Below are 676 nucleotides of genomic sequence, written 5' to 3'. Positions count from 1 at the left end.
GCAACAGCAACAGCAGCAGCAGCAGCAGCAGCAGCAGCAGCAGCAGCAGCAGCAGCAGCAGCAGCAGGAGCTGTTGCTGTTTGTCTTAATAGACTTTCTTGCTACATAAAAGAAATAAAAAAACAAAAGTTCGTTTTTTTGTGTTCTCCTTTTTTTGTTTCTTTGCATCGCTAGCCCCCCAATTAGAGAGACAGATACAGCAGCCACCATAAACCTTCACTCATAGAAACAGCTAGCTGTAGCTAGCTGTAGCTAGCTGTAGCTAGCTGTAGCTAGCTGTAGCTAGCTGTAGCTAGCCGTAGCTAGACGCAACTACCCGCAGCTAGCCACAGCTAGCCACAGCTAGCCGCAGCTAGCCACAGCTAGCCAGTGGCATTCTCGTTCGCTCGCCGAGCGGATGCGGGGGTGACCATTGGTCCACTCCTCGACAGAGAAATGCTGGGGGCTGAGGGGTGTAGAAAATAAAAAAAAACTTTTTTTTATTTTATTGTTCTTTATTATTCTTTTGTAGTTGTTAGTATACCGGGTGTATAGACAGTGTCAGTATCACACGGTGTATATACACAGCTGCAGTTTCTTGTTTCTTTTATATAATAATATATATAATAATATTAATATTTTATTATATTTTATTATGTTATTTATTTTATTGTATTTTTTTTTTTTTTGTTTTTCT

This window comes from Eimeria mitis, genomic scaffold, assembly GCF_000499745.2.
Source record: "Eimeria mitis Houghton genomic scaffold, Emh_scaff2615, whole genome shotgun sequence".
NCBI classification, from domain to species: domain Eukaryota; phylum Apicomplexa; class Conoidasida; order Eucoccidiorida; family Eimeriidae; genus Eimeria; species Eimeria mitis.
The sequence above is the reverse complement of the archived record's forward strand: the minus strand, read 5'-3'. Positions refer to the sequence as shown.